Here is a 21,862-nt window from a genome sequence, read left to right as displayed (position 1 = left end):
CAATGAGTATTCAGGACTGATTTCCTTTAGGATGGACTGGTTGGATATGTTTGCAGTTCAAGGGACTCTCAAGAGTCTTCTCAACACCACAGTTCAAAAGCATCAATTCTTTGGCACTCAGCTTTCTTTATAGTCCAACTCTTCACATCCATACATGACTACTGGAAAAAGAGCATAGCTGTGCTGAAGCCAGGTGGGTGAGGTGGGTGGCCTGGCCCTGCAGAGCATCTGCTCCTTCCACTCACCTTCATCCCCTGTATCCCGCCCCCCCCAACTCACACCTGCTCTTCCTCTGAAGGGGCAGCATGGCCAGGGGCTCCTTGCCTCCTTAAACTGCAGGCCCAGCTGCTTTCAGGGAGAAACCTGTCAACTGGTCTCTGGTCCAGCACCTTGACGGCCTCTCTGAGTAGGCAAGAGGGGCCCAGGACACAGATTGGATGGAGAGAGAGGAGAGTGGGAAGGCCGGATGGCTCAGACCAGGACCTGAGAAGACTCTGGGGTGTTGCCTGGACCCCACGGCGACCTGAGGGCTTGGAGATGGGAGGGGGTGATGAAGCATCAAGCAGAAGGCACCCAAGCGGCAAGGTGGGAGGCTGGGTGTGAGAAGAGAGGGCTGCCAAGAATTCCCACCCCCAAGCAGACATGCCTGGGAGAGCAGGGGCTTGAAGAAAAGAACAGCTAAGGGTTTCGGGTTAAATGACAGCTTAAACACACACATCCAGTTTCACTTTTCCCCCACAGTCTTACTAAAATAATAGAGAGGACAGTTGGCCTGGTGGCTCAGTGGTAAAGCATCTACCTGCCTATGCAGAAGACATGAGTTCAGTCCCTGATCCAGAAAGATCCATACGTTGGGAAGCCCGTGCATCACAACTGTTGAGCCTGTGCTTGAGAGCCCAGGAGCTGCAATCTGAGTCTACGTGCCACAACTCCTGAAACCCATGCGCCCAAGCGTCCACACTCCACAACAAGAGAAGCCAAACTAGAGAAAAGCCTACACAGCAATGAAGACCCAGCACAGCCAAAGTTGCTCACTAAGTCACTTCAGTCATGTCCAACTCTCTGCGACGCTATGGACTGTAGCCCTCCAGTCTCCTCTGTTCACCGGATTGTCCAAGTGAGAATATTGGAGTGGATTGCCATGCCCTCCTCCAGGGGATCTTCCTGACCCAGGGATAGAACCTGTATCTCTTTATGTCTCCTACATTGGCAGGCGGGTTCTTTACCACTAGTGCCACATGGAAGCCCAAATAAATAAATACAAATTATTAAGATAATATGAAGAATAAGGAAAACAGAAGAGCTAACAGCAATTACAACTTGGGAAGATGACATAGCTTCCAGAAGTGGAAGTAGGAGAGACAAGATTTTAATTGCTAGAGCATTAGTCCAGGAGTTCAATACTAACCTAACAGAAATGATGATGAAAGGGCATCGCTGTGATGGGATGCTCACAGAGCTTCCAGGGAGGTGGGCCCTGCTCCCCTCACCTCCCCCAGGTCTATCTGTCCTGTGACATCACCATCCTACTGGGATGAGGGCTTTGGTGCCACAATGTGGAGTCAGGGCCCAGAGCAAAAAGGGAGACTAGGTAGGGAGAGAAGAAGGGACGGGAAGGCCGTCTTCTAGGATGCAGAAGTGTGGAAGGACTTCCAGGAACACCCAGGAAGCCAGGAGAGCTAGGAATCTTCTGTGACCAGTTTCCAGCTAAGGCCAGTCTGTGAAGGAGAGAGGCTTGCATGTCCCCAGCTCTGAGACAGTCCTGGGGGAGATTCGAGGCCAGTCCTGCCCTCCTGAGAGCCTCTGCCTCAGCAGGCCTTCCCAGCCCACCCCAGACCAGCTCAGGGTGCTGGCAGCTGCCCCCCTGTAACTGCACCCGAGGGGCTGAGGAGAGCAGGCTGGGGGTGGAGGAAGCACGTGCCTTCTGGGATGTGGTACCCACAGCCAGCCTGGCAGGGGCCACGTGGAGGCCCAGAGGAGAGGCAGGAGCAGCGGGGATGAACTCATACTTTCCTGGGCTCAGGATCATAAACCCGAGACGCTGAGCAATGGCCCCAGGTGTGTGCTCTCCCAGTTTCGCTGGGATAATAGCTGGGAACAGCAGGAGGCTGACCTGGTTTCGATGGTGCGGTGTGGCTCTGGCGCCTCCTCCCCTGCCTTCCTCACCCACTTTCTGGAGAAGCCAGGCCTGCACCAAGGCACCAGGGAGCCTGGGCCAGAGCTCAAAGGGGATGGGTGTCTCTGAGGGGCTAAAACCCCTTCCCTAGAGAGGCTATATCAGGACAAGCCCAGGTGTCCAGAGTGGGGACAGCCCTCTGCACCCTTTTTGGGGGCCCCCCTGCTCTCGGCCCCTACAAGTCACTGTTCACAAAGATCTAGAACTGGCAGGATTCTTAGGGTCCTCTGGTCTCCAAAACCTGTCCCTTCACAGATGGGGAAATAGACCCAGAACGGGGAAGAGAGCAGTCATAAAGGCAGGCAGTGGCAGGGCCGAGACTCTGCTCAAATTTCTGAGTTTCTAGCACATCCTTGTCCTTCTGCCTCAATGGAAGAGCAGGGAAAGGAACCATTGACCCGGCAGAGAACCTGGGAGACTCCCCCAGGAGACACACCCAGGCTGCGGAAGTGAACAGAAGCAATTCTCCTGGGTGATGCTGAAGGTCTCAGACCCACCGGAAACCGCCTAGCTCCCTAGACGTCAGGGGGCAGGGCATCCCGTGGGAAAGGCAGCAACCTGGCCACAGAGTGCCAGGGCGTCAAAGGGTCAGCTCCTGTCTCCCCAGTCCTGGGACAACTGGGCTTCCCTCGTCTGTTCCTCCAATTCAGAGCTCAACTCAGACACCGCAGAGTTGTTGGGAGAGCATCCCCTCACCCTGGAGAGACAGGAGAGCGTCCCAGCCTGCTCCCACCCTCCTCTGCAGGCCCTGGAGGCAGACAGCCTTCCCAGCTCCCAGGTTACCGCCCGCGACCCCACCCCTACAAAGTCCCTTTGCACTACACTTGGTCCAGGTGAGGTGAGACTAGACGGGGAGGGAAGGGGTCAGGGTCAAGGTCAGGGGTGGGTCAAGGCTGGGGAGGGGCTGCAGGGAGGATGGTCCTTTGGAGCTATTAATTCTTGCCCTGGTCTCTGTGCCCATGAGGTCCCAGAGTGGAAACAAACTCCCAACACCCTCTGTCCCCACTCCGAAGCCCCCTCCACACCCCCATCGGCATCTTTCATGGAGGCGGGGGCTGGGGGCTGGGGGCTGGGATGGAGACCTGGTCAGTATCAGCCTGGCTGATGCCAATTAAGACCCAGGAATTCCCTGTCCCTGACTCTGGGCTCAGATCAAAAGACCCTAGCCCTGGGATGAGGGGCTCCAGACCGTAAATCAGAAGGGGCCGGGCTTCCGGCTAACAAGTTGCCCTGGCTCAGACCAGAGCAGGTCCGGATCCTGTTTCACTCCAGGAAGCAGCCGGCCCAGAGTGAGGGCCCCGGGAGGCCCTGGACCCCAGAGCGCCCATGTCCCCACAGCACCCAGCATTGCTCAAGTGAATCCTGGGGTCAGTGTCGGCAGTTGGTCTGGGGGGCGGGGTGGGAGGGGGTAGATGGAATGCGAGGAGCCACATGGGCCCCTGGCTGCTCCCATCCCTCGGGCTCCCAGAACTGCTCTCTGCTCTCCGTGCCTACTGTCTGGCCCCAGAAGAATGTTAACCGCTAACATCTGGGTTCAGGAGCCTCCGGAAGAGCAGACGTCTTCACCTCCTTTGATTCCCTTCACACAGCGGGGGCTTTTTACATTTTAATTTGAGGTGACCTCTGACCTGAGTTTCTATTCCCATAGATTCCAGATATTTCCTGTGCCCTCAGATAACCTCCCAAGCGGGCCCCTGCCTGACCAGAAGCCCCTGCAAAGGGGTCACTGCGTCTCCCAAATGTGGTCTGAGCAAGTCTGGGAGCCCCTCTGCGCCCCCCTCCCCACCGGCCTCGGGTTCCTTCCCATTACCCTCCTTCTCCTCTCTCAAGGGTCAAAGACGGCCTGCACGCTCCCCTCCCCCAACAGCTCCCCAGAACTCTGGGCCCAGCTCCCTTCTTCCCCCACCCACCCCAGAAAGGCAAGGCTACAGGCACCCTTGGTCCCTGCTCTTGGGATCTCCAATAACAACAGCAAAGAAGCATTGGTGGAGCTCCTGTCTGTGGCACAAGAATGTTCCTAATTCTCCAATGAGGGGGCCAGCACTGGAGAAGAAAAGGGACACCCAGAGCACACAGCTGGCCATGCCAGAGCTGATCAGAAATGAGGTGCCTCTTCCGGTGAGAGACAGAAAGCCTCACGCAAGGCTGCTTGGTCTTGGAGAGGCTGGAGCATTGGGTAAGTCCACCCGGTGTGTGTTTGGGAGGCTGAGGTCCTTCCACATGGATGTGGCCCACCCATCTCAGCATGGTGAGCAGTGTGGCAAAGCACCAGGGGTCTCAGCAAAAGCTACAGGGGGCAGAGAGGGGACAAGCAGGGCAGGGGTGGGATGGAGTGGGGTGGATCAGACCCTGAGCCTTCACCTCCTGCTCTTTCCAAGTAGCCTTTGGACTAAACGGAGGAGTTGCCTGTCTGTGGGTCCCTACTGTGTGCCCGGCACTGTGCTAAACAATGCTGGGGGTGGGGTGCGAAAGGGGGGACATCCTGAGCCTGGCCTTCAAGGCACTGAGACCAGCGGAGGAGTGTGTGAAGCTGCCCCAGGACCGGAGCTGCAACTTGGAGGGTCAGGGTGGGGCAGGACCGGGAGGGCTCCCTGCAGGTGGGAACTTTCCAGCAGGGCCTCCCTAAATCACCCACACAGTCTGGGTCAGGGCCCAGAGCCATCACTGAAGGGCGGCCACTCCCATCAGTCTGACGTTCTCCAGAGCCCAAGATCCAACAGGAGCCCTGGGGTGGCCCACCGCCCCCTTCCCCCAGGCCAGAGACTAATGACACCCTCGGGCAGCCTCATTGGTCCCAAACCCCAGCGCCACTGCCAGCCCAGCCTTCTCAGCAGTGGTTCACTCACACAACTCCCCGTGAAAGCCTCCCCTGCTCCCAGCCCGGCCCCAGTGTGCCCAGTGACTCACACTGCCTTCCCAGGCCTGGCTTACCACAGCTGACGTCACCATCGCCCACCCCGCCCAGCAAACTCTCCTGAAGCTTCTCTTTCCTCCCATCCATCTTCTTCCTCCGAGTCAGGACGGCTGGAGCTGGAAAGGATCTGAGGGAGATGGGGCAGCCTCGCTACGATCTGGGGAAACAGAGACCCTCAGAGGGCCCAAGAAGTCAGTTCCAGTTCGAAGTCTGAGGGCTTTAGAACTTGTCTCTTTGACTGAAAGGGGTTGACTTAGGGCTCCATCAGGGATGTCAGGGGAACAACCACTGCTCTGCCAGTCCCCCCTCACATCTGCCTGGGGAGGGGGAGGCTGAAAACCAGGGCCTAGCATCCCTGGGGACCTTGGCTGCCATCTAGAAACTGAGGATCAGCCAACCCCTTCCCACCACCCACGTGGGGAGTGGCCAGCCCTTCCTCACAAACATCAGTCCTTTCAGAGAAAGTCAAGAATAGAAGGGTAGCACACATACCCCAGTGTTAATTGCAGCACTATTTACAATAGCCAGGACACGGTAGCAACCTAGATGTCCATCAACAGATGAATGGATAAAGAAGTTGTGGTACGTATACACAATGGAATCAATGGCATATTACTTAGCTTGTAAAAAGGAATGCATTTGAGTCAGTTCTAATGAGGTGGGTGAACCTAGAGCCTATTATAGAGTGAAGTAAGTTAGAAAGAGAAAGACAAATATCATATATTAATGCATGCATATGGAATCTAGAACGATGGTATACTGATGAACCTATTTGCAGGGCAGCAAAGGAGACACGGTCATAAAGGATAGACTTTTGGACACAGTGGAGGAAAGAGTGGGTGGGATAATTTGAAAGAGTAGCATTGAAACATACACATTACCATACGTAAAATAGTTAGCCAGCAGGAATTTTCTATATGACGCGGGAACCCAAAGCTGGTGCTCTGTGACAACCTAGAGAGGTGGGATGGGGAGGAAGGTGGGAGGAAGGTTCAAGAGGGAGGGGACATAGGTATACCTTTGGCTAATTCATGTTGATGTATGCCAGAAACCATCACAATACTGTAAAATAATTATCCTTCAGTTAAAAATAAAATACAATTTAAAAAAAGAATAGAAGGGTTGAAGCAGGTAAAATCCTGCCAAATACAGGGATCACAGGTGAGGGGACCCTCCAAGCACCTAGAGGTGACAAGGAGAGGTAGACAGGAGGCGAATGTCTGCCAGTCCTCGGGGAATGCCTTGTGCTCCAGGAGGTAAGAACATCTGTGGAGCAGTGGTTTTCAAAGAGTGATCGCTGGTTCAGCAGCATCGGCAACACCTGGAAACTTACTAGAAATACAAATTGCAAATCCTCTAGCTCTACCCCAGACCCACAGAATCAGACACTTTGAAGGAGAGGTTGGTGAGAATACACACTCAAGTTTGGAAACGCCATAAAGAATAGCTAAGTGATGAGCAGGTCTGGTACCTAGTCAGCACCTGCCAGTCCTGGACCCAGTGGGACTCACCAATGGCCCCAAGAGCCCATTCTGTCTGTCCTGACTGTGATCCCCTCCTGCCAAACCCAGCAGGACTTCTGCAAACAGGACAATCCAGAGGGGTCTTAAATGAGCCTCGTGACCAGAGATGTATCCTATTGGGATGGATAGACCCAAAGGCACATCGTTCATCCTTTGCCTCTGTCCATTTGCCATGTTGCCTCTGTGCCTGCAGATAGGATTCGACCTCAGTTTCCCTGCCTCACACTATGTGTGTGTGAGTGTGTGTGTGTGTGTGTGTGTGAAGTCACTTCAGTCGTGTCTGACTCTTTGTGATCCCATGAACTATAGCTCTCCAGGCTCTTCTGTCCATGGGATTCTCCAGGCAAGAATACTGGAGTGGGTTGCCATGCCCTTCTCCAGGGGATCTAACCCACCCAGGGATCGAACCCGCATCTCTTACATCTCCTGCAATGGCAGGCAGGAGCCTACACCCAGCTTGCCATTAACCTTAGAACCCTTCTCTGGACCTCAGCGGGCTCCAATGGGCCCTGTGCCATGCCATGCGCAAGGCTGGCCTCTTCATTGGAGTGCCACATCTTAAGCTCGTACCCCCAGGGCTGGCTGAGGTCACTTGTGGACTGTCATCCATGCCTGTCCTGCAGCCACCTTTCCATGGGCCTCCATATACAAACGCATAGGCTATTAACTGAACAGCTGGATGAAGAAGCCAGTGGAAGGATAAAATCCAGCTCGCATTCCCCTCACCCTTGTCCCGAGTGGATGGGGCCATCCATCCACTCAGGACACCCTTTTCTAATTTGCATACGTGCATGATATGGGCGTCACCTGTGCCCTAATTGTCTTCTTTTTCTGGAGCCTCTTGGCTGGATCAATTGTTCTTATATTTTCTCTCTTTACTGCTCATCCTCACTCCTCTCGTGTCATGTTTAAGATGACATAATAACCAGCAGACAAAGCATCTTTGTCTGTTGAAGTTAGAGGTCATTTCATTACAACATCTCCTGAGACATTCCATTCATAGATGTGCTGGGAAGGCCTTCCTTATATGGCCTGCCTGAGGTTTCAGCCCTTGTGCCTCCTGCTCTTTAGGAGCCCTGGGCTCCCTCTGCCCCAGGGCAGCCCTCAGAGACTTGGAAACCGTGCTCCACACCTGGCCCCATCTGGACCTTCTCTTCTCCTTTCCACTTTTGGCTTGGTTTCTCCTATCACTGCAAATCAAACTCTGCTAGGTGGATTCTGCTAATTGATTCTTTCCAGACAATTGAATATACACCAGTAGGCCCCTAACTTTTCTATTTTAATCACGCGGGATTAAGAGAACTCTAAAACATGAAATATCCTTCTCCACCTCCTGGAACAGATAAAAACAGACATCATGCAGCCTTTTCTTGGAGCCTCTAGATAATAATTACTTTTTGAGCCACTGTAAAAGCATTTACAATAACTCAAGTAATTACACAATCACTACAGGAAAAAAATAAAAGAAAACAGAAAATACAGATGAATGAAAAGGAAAAAGAACAGTATCACCTGATATCTTACCAACCAGAGGCAATGAATAATGACTTTTCGTTGTATAACTTTCTGGACTTTATCCTAAGTAAACACACTTTACCAGTCTGGGGCATAAATTCAGTCACTCTTATTTATTCAATAATTGCTTGGGCTCCATATGCCCATATGAACAGGAAGCCTCATTCCACACCCACCATTCCACACCCAACCCCCAAGGAAATCAGAGGCATACTTAGTCCTGTGAGTAATTCTAATTACAAATGGCAAATGGAGAGAAAGTGGAAAATCAAAAGGTCCTGATTTCCGTGGCTTCTGGTGCAGCACTGAGGTGTCTCTATGGAAAATGATCTTGCAAAGTTTGCTAGGGTCGTGCCTCCCCAGGTCTGCCCCTCTCCTGGTCTGTGTGCACGTGTGCTCAGTCGCTCTGTCATGTCTGACTCTTTGTGACCCCATGGACTATAGCCCGCCAGGCTCCTCTGTCCATGGTATTCTCCAGGCAAGAACACTGGAGTGGATTGCCATTTCCTTCTCCAGAGGATCTTCCTCACCCAGGAATCGAACCGGTGTCTCCTGCATTGCCGGCGGATTCTTTATTGCTGAGCCCACCAGGGAAGCCACTCCAGCTGGGCCAACACTTTCTGCTTTAGGGGTCAGGGGACACAGAGGGCAGGGGCCTGCCCTGGTGCTGCCTGTCCAGGCGACAGTTTGGGGCAAAGATACACCCACGCACAGTGATGACCTGAATTCTCATGATCATCGCCAAACACACCCAGTTTTGGGGCCTCAAACTGGGTGGGACAGGTGTACCTCTCACCTGACAAGCTCCACCTGGCGAGACAAAAAGAGAGAAGGTGCCTGGACAACAACACCTCCCGCTGATCTGGAAGCTCAGGGTCTCCCTGAGAGGTAGAAACTCACCAGGGAGTGGCTTGGATACTGCAGGTTAGGCCAGGCACCAAGGCAGTAGTCTCATGGTTCACAAATAAGCAGCAGGAAGTTTGCAAACAGCCCTCAGGGGACCTCCTTATGCCAGGCTACTTAGGGTGGTAGGGAAGCCCCTGCTGCCCCTACTTCTGCTGCTGCTGCTGCTAAGTCACTTCAGTCGTATCCGACTCTGTGCGACCCCATGGACTGTAGCCTACCAGGCTCCCCGTCCATGGGATTTTCCAGCCAAGAGTACTGGAGTGGGTTGCCATTGCCTTCTCCTGCCCCTACTTCTAACCCATGGCTATTTCAGAATTTTTAAGTAGGAGGAGGAGGAGGCAAAGAAATTGCCTTGAACCAGCCCCCGTCCAGCAAGTGCACCATTTTTGAGGAGGTGGGCGGTTGTAGCAGGGCATGTGGGATCTTAGTTCCTGGAGCAGGGATCGAACCTGAGCCCCCTGCAAGAGTAGCACAGAGTCTTAACCACTGGACTGCTAGGGAAGTCCCAAGTGAGCCATTTTTATTTGGAGGGGTCACGGGGTGTGTCTCATACTATACCTTATCTGCCTTCTCATTTCCCTGTTCAGTCCTCCCCTGATTCCTCTCCCTTCCAATCTTTCCCAGCCAGCTGCTTCCTTAATCTTCTTAAAACATCAGTTCTATTGGGTGTCAGTGTTCTGCTCCAGAACCTTCAATGGCTCCCACTTGTAATGAGGTGATGTTCAAATACCATAATCTGCATTCAGGGTCCTCTGGGGTTAGGGTGACCACACAGTCCAGCTTGTCTGAAGTAGGCTAGGTTATACCTGCTGTCCTGGCATAATGATTAATAGCACCTCCTTTTCTTGCAAAAGATGTCCCAGTTTGGACAATGAATGATGTGGTCAGCTTGCCTACGGTTCACTCCCCACCTAACGCTCCAGGCTCACGTCCAACTGTTTCTCCTTGAGTCTTTGAGTCAGTGGTTTTTAACTCTCTCTGGCAGCTCATTAGAATCACTTGGGAAGCTTTTAATAAATACTGCTGCCTGTGCTCGCCTGAAAGCAATTTAATTAAAACAGACTCTCCAGGGGTGGGGCCCAGGCTTTGGGTTTTTTTTTTTTTTTTTTAAGCCCTCGAATAACTCTGAGGTGCAGTCAGAGTTGAGAACAATTGACTGGAGTAAAACAGGTGTCCCAGAACTCTGTCCCCGAGTCTAGCTCTGTCCCTGACTTTCCTGGTAACTTGTTCCCCTTGTCTATCACCCATGCAAGCCCCACCCAAGCTGCCAAGTCCAGCTCCATTGCTGCCTCCTCTTTCACCTTTTCCAACCCCTGAGCCCAAAGGGCTTCTCCCTCTACCCTGCCCTGTCCACTCCCTCCACAACTACCCTGTATTATTATCCTGTAATCTGGGTCCATGTCTTGCCTCTTTCATAGTCTATGAGCTCTGTGAGCTGGGGCATGTCTGATGCTTCTCTGGGACCCCAGGGCTCAGACCCAACTTGCAGCAGAGGCCGCCACACCTGGCTGAGTGACTCTCACTGCTGGTCCTGAACTTGGGCAGCACCTTCACAACCCAGCTGGGCACCGTGCTGCCTCTCCAAGTTAATTTCTTTTCCTGTGTGTGGTCTCTCCATTCATTCATTCATTCATTCATCCTGCTTTGTGCCAGATGCTATGGTCCCCATCCCCTCTTCTTGATTCCTTGCACTACTAGAGAACTCATCCTCAACCCCTGGGCAGCCCAGCAGACTATCTTGCTCATAAACAGTACTTGGCAAATATTGATTAACAATCAGTTGATTAATGGATGAACAAGATATTCCATATAGTGGAATATTACTCAGCAACAAAAAGAACCAAAGTGCTAACACATGCTACAACATGAATAAACCTTGGAAACAATATGCTAAGTTACAGAGGCCAGACACAAAAAGTCATAAATCGTATGATATCATTTATATGAAATGTCCAGAACAGGCAAATTTGTAGAAACAGAAAATAGATTCGTGGTTGCCAGAGGCTGAGGGAGGAGGAAACTGGGACTAACTGCTAATAGGTATGGGGTTTCTTTGAGGGAGGTTAGAAATGCTCTGAAATTGGAGAGTGGCGATGGTTGCACAGCCTTGCGACTATGCTAAAAACCACTGAATTGTTCTCTTCCAAATGGTGAAGTTTACGGCATTTGAATTATATCACAATTAAAAAGAAATGCTGCTGATGGGCTTCTCCTCCTTTACCCTGTTCTCAAATGTTCATTGTCACAAGAATCACCCAGAATATCTGCTAGAAGTGCAGGTCCATGAGCCTCCCCTTAAAGCTTCAGATTCAGTAAATGAGGGCAGAGCCCCAGAATCTCCATTGCATGGTGGCGTCTTAAGTGCCCCAGAGGACTTGGGTCAGAGCATTTCTGAGCCAACCTCAGAACCTCAGAAGACAAATAAAAATTTTAACCTATTATTTCAGGAAGGGGGGGAAAGCTGAAGATTTCAAACACAACCGAAACTTTGTTTTCAGTCTGTTTCTTATTAAAAACAGACTGGGACCCAAAGAAACCCCATCAGGGGTAGGTAATGAAGTAATCACGATCATAATAAAAGAACAGAATGGAAAAACTGCCTGGCCTCGAGCAAACCACAAAAAAGTTGTCTTCTGCCTCCAGTGCTCAACTGAGCCATTCAGTTGAAAATATCCCACTAGCCACATGGAGACCTTAATTTAGGGGAGAATTAAACACTAAAAAAAACCACTGCTTACTGCCCCTCTACAAATACACGCTTAGAGACATCCACGCCTACACAGCCAAAATTCTAATTTTTGGTATGTGTTCCATGATTAGGGCTTTCTTTGGAGTTACAAGAAAGCAGAGTTGTAAATCGGTATTAGAATGTGATCAAAAGGAATGTCTGCATGCAATTATTTTGTTTTGAGATCAGTGTTCAGAGGCAGGGGCTTTAAAGTGCTGGCTCGGCCACGTGACATGCTCCCACATACATACACACATACATATGACTTTGCTCCCCATGAAAGAGGGAAGACAAAGGCCTGGGCTTTATCATTGCTGCTGCTTTGTTACAGGATGGAGTCACCCTAATAACTCAAAAAGGACCCTCTTCATCTTCCCTGGCTGGTCCCGAACTATTGCCAGAGGAAGTCTTGTTAACAACCTCTTGCCCCGGAAAGTAGCAGTTACTGTAATTTGAGAACAGACATCCCTTGCTTAAAGAAAATTCACTTAACAAAACTCCCAATTAAATAAGGGATAAATGAGAGGAAATAACATTTGTGATGCCCATCTACTGAGTTCCGGGTACTGTGCTGGGCAATGTTACATGGATTTTCGAAATTTTATTCAGTGAGTCATCCCAACAGCCTCACAGTTGAGGTATTATCCCCTGGAAGACAGTGAAGAATGTGAAGTTCAGAGAGGTTGTATAACTTTCTCACAGACACAGGTTAGTGAGTAGGATTGTTAAATCAAGTAAACGATCTCAAAGGAACTACACAGAAAAAACATCGAGGGAATGTGGGTGTCCAGAGGGTCCATGTTGTGGCATCTGGTTTGCTGAGGCTGCTGCCATCGGTCATACAAGCACGTGGCAAAGCAAAACCCAATTCATCAGAAAACACTTGAAGCCATCAGCACTTTGCCAAGCCCAGCAAGCCACCATTACCAATGGGCATAAAAGCAATGGGTTAGGGACTTCTCTAGTGGTCCAGTGGTTAAGAATCTGCCTTGCAGTGCAGGGCACGTGGGTTCAACCCATGGGAACTAAGATCCCACATGCGGCAGAGCCACTAAGCCCATGTGCCGCAACTATGAAGCCCAAGCACAAAGCAGAAGATCCCAAATTATGCAACAAAGATCCCATGTGCCGAACTACGACCCGAAGCAGCCAAATAAATTAATTAACTAATTAAATACGATTAAAAAAATTTTAAAGCAACAAGCTGTACCATATGACCTTGCAATCCTACTCCTGGAGAAAAACAGATCTGAAAGGATACACGCTCCCCAATGTTCATTGCAGCACCGTTTACAGCAGCCAAGACATGGAAGCAACTTAAATGTCCACTGACAGATGAATGGATAAAGAAGATGTGGTACGATGGAATACTACATACCACGGAATACTACTTAGCCATTAAAAAGAACAAAACAATGCTGTTTGCAGCATAATGGATGGACCTAGAGAGTGTCGTACTGAGTAAAATAAGTCAGATAGAGAAGGAGAAATATTGTATAACATCCCTTATATGTGGAATCTAAGAAGAAATGATAGAAATGAACTTACAAAATAGAAACAGGCTCACAGACCTTGAGAATGAGCTGATGGTTGCTAGAGGGAAGGAAGAGGAGAAGGGATAGTTAGGCAGTCTGCGACAGGCATGTACACACTGCTATTTTTAAAGTGGATAACCAACAAGGACCTGCTGTATGGCGCATGGAACTCTGCTCAGTGTTATGTGGCAGCCTGGATGGGAGTGGGGTATGGGAGGAAATGGATACATTGTATATGTGTGGCTGAGTGCCTTTCTGTTCACCTGAAACTATCATAACATTTTTTGTTAATCCGCTATACCTGAATACAAACTAAAAATTTTTAAAAAAAGCATCGGGCTGTGTTGGGGAAAGAAATAGTTAACGTGGAAGTGTTCTGATGATTGCATTACCGGCATCCTAAGTCATAGGCTCTAGTCTAGGACCCTGTCTACCAGTCCAGCCTCATCTAGAACTGCCCTTCTCTTCCTCCCAGGGCTCCAGCCAGACAGGCCATGGTTGTCCCTGAGGATTCCATGTTCCTTTCTGTCTCAGGCCCTTGGCCCCTGCTTTCCCTCTGATGGCCTTTCTCATGACCCTCAGCAACTGTGACTAGAGGGACGCTCACGAGGGCAAGGACTCTGCATGGCTGGTTCACCACTGCATCCCCAAAACCTAGAACAGTGCCTGGAGCATAATCAGCAGTCAATAAAGATCTGTCAAGACCGTGAAATTTTTGCACCTTTTTTATATCCCTGGATATGTTCCAATGTCTCCTAGTTTACAGTCTATGGGAACTTGAATAGAATTTGTATCCTACTGTTGTATGAAAACTGTATGAATCATATGTTGAATTGGTTCATGGTCTTTTCAGGTCTACTGTATCCTTCTACTTTTCTCTATATTCATTCTGCTATTTTTTGAGAGTTTGATTTTAATTTTTTTTAAATTTTATTTTATTTTTAAACTTCACATAACTGTATTAGTTTTGCCAAATATCAAAATGAATCCGCCACAGGTATACATGTGTTCCCCATCCTGAACCCTCCTCCCTCCTCCCTCCCCATTCCATCCCTCTGGGTCGTCCCAGTGCACCAGCCCCCAACTAAAAATCTTAATTTATCTACTTAAAAAATAATTGTAATATATACTGGAACTATATGTAGCTTTGTTCTGTATTTTTCAAGTCTCCTGTAAATGTTATCATACTTTTATAATTTAAAAAATAAAAAGGAGAACAAAATCTGTCAAGAGAATGAATGAATAAATTAATGAATCATTATTTCAGACCTCAGCTCACACTTTACTTCCTCAGTTCAGCCTTCTCTGGGTCACATTGCCCTTGCTAAATGGTCCGATTTCTAACCTACTTTTTCTTGTATGTATATATATTTATATCATTTGTCTAACATCCACCTTTACCACAGACTATAAGGTCCATGAAGGCAACAACTGTACTGGGTCTGCTCATCATAACATGCTTAGTGGCAGTTACATTATAGGTGTTCAATAAATGTGTGATGGATGAGCAAATGGTCAGGCAAGTCTTAGAGAGATCAAGCCTTTCTGAGCTGCCATTTTCATCATAAAACACTCAGGTAAACTGACAGAAAAAGAGTCAGGAATCAACAAAAGAAATCTTATTTTAAAAGCAGTCATCTGTTTCTAAAATGGGCCAAGGACCTGAGTAGACACGTTTCCAAAGAAAACACACAAATGGCCAATCATCAAGAAAATGCAAATACAAAGAGATATCACTTCAAACATGTCAAGATGGCTGTGACCAAAAGGACAAGTGACAACTGTTAGGGAGGGTATGGAAAAAAGGGAACCTCTGTAAACAATTGGTGGGAATACACATTGGTGCAGCCAGTATGTTTTCCAATATGGCAGTTCAACAAATTAATAGCACTTCTGAGTATATATCCAAAGGAAATAAAATCAGTATCTCAGAAAGATATCTGCACTCCTATTTCATTGCGACCTTATTTATAACAGCCAAGAAATGGAATAACCTTAGTGGTGACAGATGAATGGATAAAGAAAATGTTATACACACACAAAGGAGTATTATTCAACCATAAAAAAGAGGAAATCCTGCCATTTGTGAAAACATGAATGAACCTGGAAGGTATTATGCTAAGTGACAAGCAGCCATACAGAGACAAAATTTATGGTATCACTTATATGTAGAAAAAAAAAAAGATGGAACTCATAGAACAAGAGACTAGGGGCTGGGGGATGGGGGAGGGTGAGGAGGAGGGAGGGAGATATAAGTCAATGTTGTAAACTTCCAATTATAAGATGAAAAATTCTAAGGATCTAATGTACAGCATAGTGACTGGTTAATAATACACTACTATATACATGAAATTTGCTAAGATAATAGATCTTAAGCATTCTCACTACTAAAAAAATTTAACTGTGAGCTGATGGATGTGTTAATTAACTTGACTGTGGTAATCACTTCACAATGTGTATTTATACCAAGTCACCATGCTGTACACTTTAAAAATACACAATTTTATTTGTTAATTATACCTTAATAAAGCTGGGGGAGGGACGTTGAAATCATGTCTAAATGGCCAATTATTTTTTTTTTTCTCCAGAAGAACACATTGCTGATTTTAGATTGAAAATCGGTGGGGAAATGAGGTTCACTTAAAAGTCTCTCGCCTTGTAGCCATTTTTGATGAAGTACATGTGCTCCATTAAGTGAGGGGAACTTCATGAGATCAATTTGATTTACTGCTCTTGCTTTTCCTAAAGCATATGTTGGCGGGCAGAAGATGTGGGCTGTGAAAGTCTGGCGGGATGTATAAAATCTTCTCAGGAGCCAAAGGCCATTTAGTTTTCATGGCTTAGTTTGTTTTGCAGAGGCTGCCTGGCAGATCCTCATGCAAACCTCAGCTGCATGGGGCAGGCTAAAAACCTGGACATGTGGAGGCCAGAGACTGGTCTACGACAAGCCATCAACTGTCAGATCTCCCATAGGCTGCCCTGCCATGACTTATTTGCTGGCAGAAGTTTGGTCATCTGTGCCCACACAGGGACCGTCTTGGTTGTTGCTGTGCCAATGGACATGGGAGGCCTGGGTCCTCTGTGGCTCCCTCCAAATCCTGCAGAACTCCTGGAAATGGGCAGAAATCACTGGGGTACCCAGTGTGCCGAATCCAGACTGTAGGGGCTGGCGGCTGAAGCCCTCTGAGGACCTGATTCTTCAACACAGCAATCTGCTCCTAGGACCAGATGTCTTATTTTTGACCTCTGTTTTTCTGACAGAGTTGACTAGGGGAAGGAATGTCTTTGAAAAGAAGGTATTTTTGTTTTTTTAAACCTGTACTGGTAGGCTGTGTGGGCTTCCCTGGTTGTTCAGCTGGTAAAGAATCTGCCTGCAATGCAGGAGACTCAGGTTCGATTCCTGGGTTGGGAAGATCCCTGAAGAAGGGTTAGGCTACCCACTCTAGTATTCTTGGGCTTCCTTGTTGGCTCAGACAGTAAAGAATCTGCTTGCAATGTGGGACACCTGGGTTTGATCCCTGGGTTGGGAAGGTCCCCTGGAGGAGGACGTGGCAACTCACTCCAGTATTGTTCCCTGGAGAATCCCCATGGACAGAGGAGCCTGATGGGTTACAGTCCATGGGGCTGCAAAGAGTTGGACATGACTGGGCGACTAGGCACAGCACAGTGGGGTGTGTGGGTCTTGCTGTATAACAGAAAGAAAGACTAATAGTCAACCTCCTCCCTCTTTCTGTGTGCATGTGGGGATAAGACATACATTACATTTATCACTTTAACCCTTTTTACTTTGACATCTGAGTGACATTAAGCCCATTCACGGTGTTGTGCAACCGTCACCGCTATCCATTTCCAGAACCTTTCATCATCCCAAACCAAAACTCTGTGCCCATTAAATACTAACTTCTCAGGAATTCCCTGGCGGTCCAGTGGTTAGGACTCTGAACTTTCACTTCCAAGGAGTGGGTGGGGGGAGAAACTAAGATCCCACAAGCCTCATGATATGGCCAAAAATAATAAATAAAAGAAAAAAATTTAAACTCCCTAATCCTCACTCCTTGGTAACCTCTATTTCTACCATCTGTCTGTATAAATTCACCCATTCTAGATACTTCATATACATGGAATCACACAGCATTTGTTCTTCTGGCTCATTTGACTTGGCGATATTTTCAAAGTTCATTCATGTGGTAGCATGTATCAGAATTTCCTTCCTTTTTTAAGCTAAATAATATTTCATTATATAGATAAACCACATTTTGTTTATCCATTCATGTGTTAATGGATATTTGTTTCTACTCTTTGGCTATTGTAAATAATGCTTCTGTGAACATGGGTGTGGAAATATGCCTTTGAGACCCCACTTTTAATTCTTTCAGGTATATAAACTGAAGTGGAATTGCTAGATCCCCTGGTAATTATAGGATTCCCAGGTACTTCAGTGGGTAAAGAATCTGCCTGTAATGCAAAAGACTCAGGAGGCATGGGTTCAATCCCCGGGTCGGGAAGATCCCCTGGAGGAAGGCATGGCAACCCACTCCAGTATTCTTGCCTAGAGGATCCCATGGACAGAGGAGCCTGCCAGGGCAACAGTCCATGGGGTTCCAAAGAGTAGGACACAACTGAAGTGACTGAGCACGCAGCCATGATAGTTCTATTTTCAATTGTTTTTCTTTGTTGAAGTATTAAGCAAGGTCATCAGCTAGCTGTGAAGTGGAGAGGGGCTGTGGGAAACGCAAGGAGAGAGAAGACACAAAATAGTAATTTTAGAAAAAGAAAATAAACTTACGAGAGAAACATTTTAGGATTACCAGGTTGTGTTGCATGATCATTTGAGGTTTGTGGTCATGAATGTAAAATGAAAATTATCTCCAGAAACTGTGTGTATGTTTACACGAATGGTATCTATAATTCTCTCTGTATCATTTAGCAACTTGCTTTTACTAGTTCCAGTGTGCCCTACACACAGTATTCCAAAGAATCGAGGCACCAGAGTTTACATAACCATCCCCTCCGGGGCAAACAGCTAGGTCATTTCCAATTCTTGATTGTGATAAGGAAAGTTGCAGGAAGGGCCCTTTACCTGCTGCCTCAGGCACTCAGGACTGTTTCTCCTGGGATGAATCAAGAAACAGATTTACTGGGTCAAAAGGTAAGTGCATTTAACAGATTCTTCAGGTGCCCTCCAAAGGGATTCTGCAAAATTATACTCCCACCAACAAACTATGAGAAGGCCCCTCATCTTCACCAATCCTAGATTCATCGAACTTTCTCTTTTGTTTGTCTGATAGAATAAAAGATTTTAACTTACATTTTAATTTACTTTGATTTGATTATTGGAAATATTGCATAACATAGGTCTCTTGACCATTTGAATTTCTCCTTTGGTGAACTGTCCTTTCATATCCTTTAGCCTATTTCCTTCTGCCTTGTGTGCTTTTCCATATCAATTGAAAACACATATTTTGAATATTAATTATGTGTACACTATAACTTGCTGAAAACATTTTTCTTGGTTGTTTTCCATTTTGTTTATGGTGTTTTTTGATGTGGTTGAATTTATTGATATCTTCTTTAACAGCCTCTATGTCGAATGTCTTATTTCATAAGCTTTCCCTGTCATAAATCCATGAAAATAATATACTATATTTTCTTCCAATTCTTTTGTAGTTGTTTTCATTGAACTTTTTATCGTGAGATAATTGTAGATTCACATGCAGTTCAAAGAAATAACACAGAGAGATCTCGTATACTCTCTTTTTTAAAAAAACCTGGTTTCCTCCAAAGGTAACATCTTTAAAATTATAATACAATATCAAAACCAGGAGTCAAGTATTAGAATAATTCCCTCACCACAAAGAGCTTCCACATTGACCCTTTACAGCCATATCCACTTCTTTCCTCCTCTCCACAGTCCACTGCCACCCTATCCTTAACTTTGGCAACAGCTAGTCTGATCTTCATTTCTATAATTTTATCATTTCACGAATGCTCAGTGAATGGAATTATACATTATGTAACCTTTCGAGATGGGCTTTATTCATTCAGCATACTTCCCTGGAGATTCATTCAAGCTGTTGTGTGGATCAAGAATTTGTTCCTTTTTATTGCTGAGGAGTATTCCCTGGTGTGGATGTACCCCGCTTTGCAGGACATCTGGGTTGTTTCTAGTTTGGAGTTGTTACAAAGAAGGTGCTTATGAACATTTGCAGACTGTTCAAAAGTACAATTGTTATTTTGAATGATAGTTGCATGTTTAATTCTGTAAGAAATTGTCAAACTGTACTCTAATGGCTCTCCCATTTTACATTCCCACCTGCAAAGTTTAAGTGATCCACTTTCTTTACATCCTGTTCAGCAACTGGTTTCACTATTTTTCATGGTGGATCTTTCTATAGTGTGTAGTGAAATCTTGTGTGATATAAGAGGCGTTTCCCTAATGGCTAAGTATGTTGAACATCTTTTCATGTGCTTGCATTCTCTTCAGTGAAATATCTATTTATGTCTTTTGTCCATTTTTGAATTTCATTGCTTTTTAATGCTCAGTTTTTGGAGGTCTTTATATATTCTATATACTAGTCCTCTGTGACATAAGTGCTTTATAGATATTTTCTCCCAGTCTTTAATTTCTCCTTTTATCCCCTTTACTGGGTCTTTCACAAAAGGCAAGAATTCTTAATTTTGATGAAGTCTAGTTTATCAGTTCTTCCTTTTTTGGATAGTACCTTTGGTGTCAAGACAAAGAATTCTGCTTAGCCCAAGATTCCAAAGACTCTTCTCCCATTTTTTCCCCTAAACGTTTTATAGTTTGATGTCTCACGTATAAGTTTGTGAGCCATTTGGAGTTAATTTTTTAATAAGAAGTGGGGACTAGGTTAAGGTTCATTTCTTTGTCTACGGATGTGCAGTTCCTATGGCACAATTTGTTTCAAAGTCTAACCTTCCTCTACTGGGTTGCACCTTTGTTAAAATCAGTGGTGTGTGTTTGTGTGGGTCTGTATCTGCATTCTCTGTTCTGTTTCATTGATCCATGTGTCTATCCCTTTGCTGATACCACACAGCCTTGATGACTGTTGCTCTATAATGTCTTGAAAATTGGGTAGGCTAATTCTCACTTAATATTTTTAAAATAAAATTGTTGTAGCTATTCTAGTTCCTTCACAATTCCACATAAATTTTAGAATAATTTGCTTTTTGTTAATAATTTATATATATATCAAAATTTTTTATTTCACAAGTATTCTGTCACGAAACCAAAGAAATAATCTCATATTTTTTTCTAATTCTTTTGTACTTAAAAATTTGTTTTGTTTGCTTGTTTATTACTGGCTGCACAGGATCCTCATTGCTGGGCACAGGCTTTCTCTAGTTACAGCAAGCACGGGCTACTCTCTAATTGTGGCGTGAGGGTTTCTCATAGCAATGGCTTGTCTATTGCAGAGCACGGGCTGTTGGTGCTTGGGCTTCAGTAACTGCTGCTCACTGGCTTAGCTGGCCCTCCGCATGTGGGATCTTTCCGGATCAGGGGTTGAACCCACGTCCCCTGCATTGGCAGGCGGATTCTTAACCACTGGGCCACCAGGGAAGCCCCTGTACTTTAAAAAAATATTTCGCTCTTTAAGTAACCTAGAGTTTTAGATGGGCACAATAAAGGACAGAAATGGGATGGGCCTAACAGAAACAGAAGATATTAAGAAGAGGTGGCAAGAATACACAGAAGAACTATACAAAAAAGATCTTCATGACCCAGATAACCATGATGGTGTGATCACTCACCTAGAGCCAGACATCCTGGAATGTGAAGTCAAGTGGGCCTTAGAAAGCATCACTACGAACAAAGCCAGTGGAGGTGATGGAATTCCAATTGAGCTATTTCAAATTCTAAAAGATAACACTGTGAAAGTGTTGCACTCAATATGCCAGAAAATCTAGAAAACTCAGTAGTGGCTACAGGACTGGAAAAGGTCAGTTTTCATTCCAATCCCAAAGAAAGGCAATGCCAAAGAATGTGCTAACTACTGCGTAATTGCCCTCATCTCACGCTCTAGCAAAGTAATGCTCAAAATTCTCCAAGCCAGGCTTCAACGGTATGTGAACCATGAACTTCCAGATGTTCAAGCTGGATCTAGAAAAGGCAGAGGAACCAGAGATCAAATTGCCAGCATCCATTGAATCATCAAAAAAGCAAGAGAGTTCCAGAAAAACATCTACTTCTGTTTTATTGACTATGCCAAAGCCTTTGACTGTGTGGATCACAATAAACTGTGGGAAATTCTTAAAGGGATGGGAATACCAGGCCACCTGACCTGCCTCTTGAGAAATCTGTATGCAGGTCAGGAAGCAACAGTTAGAACTGGACATGGAACAACAGATTGATTCCAAATCGGGAAAGGAGTACGTCGAGGCTGTATATTGTCACCCTGCTTATTTAACTTCTATGCAAAGTACATCATGAGAAACGCTGAGCTGGATGAAGCACAAGCTGGAATCAAGATTGCTGGGAGAAATAACAATAACCTCAGATATGCAGATGACACCAACCTTATGGCAGAAAGTGAAGAAGAACTA

At 46.6% G+C, this 21,862-nt stretch overlaps 1 long non-coding RNA gene across 1 annotated transcript; it reads right to left on the bottom strand.

Annotated features, from left to right (window-relative positions):
- Positions 1-1,393: 1,393 nt before the first annotated feature.
- On the bottom strand, positions 1,394-10,003 carry LOC129622519 (uncharacterized). The gene is made up of 3 exons (XR_008700032.1): positions 9,593-10,003; positions 5,108-5,247; positions 1,394-1,718 (listed from the first exon to the last, which is right to left on the bottom strand). It is a non-coding gene; the product is annotated as an uncharacterized LOC129622519 (long non-coding RNA).
- Between the last annotated feature and the right edge of the window lie 11,859 nt (positions 10,004-21,862).

Source organism: Bubalus kerabau, chromosome 11 (assembly GCF_029407905.1).
Source record: "Bubalus kerabau isolate K-KA32 ecotype Philippines breed swamp buffalo chromosome 11, PCC_UOA_SB_1v2, whole genome shotgun sequence".
Lineage (NCBI taxonomy): Eukaryota > Metazoa > Chordata > Mammalia > Artiodactyla > Bovidae > Bubalus > Bubalus kerabau.
This window is presented reverse-complemented; position numbering and strand designations above follow the sequence as displayed.